The following is a 2559-nucleotide window of genomic DNA, read 5'->3' on the forward strand; positions in this document are numbered from 1 at the left end:
AATTGTTAGCACTTTTGGTTTGTGTCGTGCCGAATATGTCAATGCATAGGTATAAGAATATATAAATTAACCATAACCTGACTCATTTAATTAAACGGGTCAGACTCTTCAAGCTTAACCCTTTAATTTCATGTTCATTTCATGTCAGGTTCCAGGTTATATCAAAAATTGATATCCCTACTACAATTTTTTTTTTTTTTTTTAAGATACAATTCGCTTCAATGCCTTCTTATACAACTCAATTGACAAACTAATTCCTTAAGCCTAACTAACTACAACAAAGAACAATATTTTGCTATGAAATAAGCACTCATTTAAAATTTTAAACATGAAAACGAGATCATTTCATGTATTTTATATATATATATATATATATATATGCGGTTAGTGGTTAACCGTTAGTGGTTTTGAAAAAACCTTAAACGACTAACCGTAATGCCATAACCGCCTTCAAAAGTAGTTAGCGGTTAACAATTAGTGCGGTTAATAACTGCCCGTCTTTTCTTTTCACCTCTACAAGTGTTAAACGCATTTTTAGGCTTCTTAAAGGCACACCCAAACAACCCTAAGAGATATTTCTATGAAGATAAATTTCCCAATGGTTGGGATGAATTTTCTCCACCTTATATTGTGAGAGAATTTAGATATTTTACAAACACAAGATTTGAGATCAATTATGCTTCCATCTTTATTAATTGAACGTTCTCAAATAATAATACAATGAAAAGTTAAAGATACAAAACGATACAGCTAATTAATTGATAACAATTGAAGATAACTCTCTTTATTTAATTAAACTACTACTGCTTTAAGATAAGCTACTGCAAAGATAACTTTAAGATAACTCCATGAGCTTCATGAGATACGTGCTTGTGAGTGTTCTCGTGTTAGTTCTACGTGGATAACACTCCCACATTTCCTTTTTGTTTAATAAAAAGGAAAATATTGAAAAACCTTCAATTTTTGGCTAAAGCTTGACTTCAGGTCATCCTTATAAAAGCTTTCCTGATTATTAATTGCAAATAATTGACATCATGGGCCCTATCGAACTAACAAGGAAATTTACATGTTTGGTCGAGACTCAAGCATGAAGTCTTTGCATGGAGATCAAATTTACTTTTCATAGTCTATATTTCTGCATTGAGATAAGCTTCAAAACTCTAGGTGCACGGACCAACATATCAAATGTGACTTTTCATTTTTTTATTTTTTTGAATTTATTCTCGATCAGTTAAAAGTGGGTACTCAAAATTTTTTTACTGCTTGTTTCACGTCACAACATCAATAAATTAAGTATTTTGACTCAAGCTTTCTATGAAAGGATATCATAACGTGTTGAGATAGAATTCTAAGATGAAAATGAGTTAGTTGGTTTGAGTTGAATGATATTAAATTCATTATTCATTTATCTAATATTATCTTACATGAAACATTTACTATTTAATTAATCAACCACTTAATTATTTATTATTTTTTTTCACTAAATCAAGATTATAAGAATAAATTCTTTAGTAGGTGCTTCAAAGTTTGTACTTAATTTTGTGAGTATGGGCGGAATTTTAAGAATTGTAATATGATTTTTTTTTAAGGAATAAAAATGGAAGGAAAATAATGAGAAAAATGACCTTCTACTTGAAACCTCGAAGAAAAGGGTTTTGTTATTTTCTTCCAATGAATGACTTGTCCAATACGCTTCAGTACCTTCTTATACGTCATATTTTACAACTACAACTCAATTAACAAATTAATTCCTCTGGCTATGTAATAAGCACTCATTTACAATATTTACAAGTAAAGAACTTGCCGCTAATTAATTATTCTAATATTTTTTGAGTAATTAAGTATGCAATATATATATAACCCCTCAACTAGCTGATTTCAATAAAATTTTATAAAATGATAGACATGACGGTTTAATACATCAAACAACCAAAATGTGATTAAAAAAAAAAAAACCTACTATGTTAGATATTCTTGTAAGTTTGGATGGAAAGTTGATCACATGACTCTCACGTGACTACTTTAGATTTTATTGATAATATTCCATATATATATAGTACTATTCATTTGGATAAGACAAAAACATATTCAACTCTCGTAATGAAAACTTTTTAAACCGATTAATATGAGTCATTTTAGGTCTTATTGATGTTTTAATCAGACTAGGTTAGACAATAGCTTAATTGAATTTGTCCGGTTCACAACACTTAAAAGGCATAATCAATAATTAAGTACATATAATTTGTGTTGATTTATCGACACCCAAATTTATGTTGATTGTAATGAGCACTTAGTTTCTAGTATTTTTGCAATTACAATAACTGTATCCTTATATATATATATATATATAAAAGTAGAGTTAAATACTAAATACCCTCCCTAGGGTTTTATTGCTTTATTTTTTTCCCTCTAGGATTTGATTTTTATCATACGAAATTCCTGTGATTTTGATAATATATCAAATTAGTCATTCTGTCAGTTGACCGTTAGTTGACTTAATGAAAATTCACGTTGACCAATCAAATGTTAACACGTGGCACCTACTTAATTTTTTTTTTT

The sequence above is a fragment of the Corylus avellana genome, chromosome ca10 (assembly GCF_901000735.1).
Source record: "Corylus avellana chromosome ca10, CavTom2PMs-1.0".
Classification (NCBI taxonomy): Eukaryota; Viridiplantae; Streptophyta; class Magnoliopsida; order Fagales; family Betulaceae; genus Corylus; species Corylus avellana.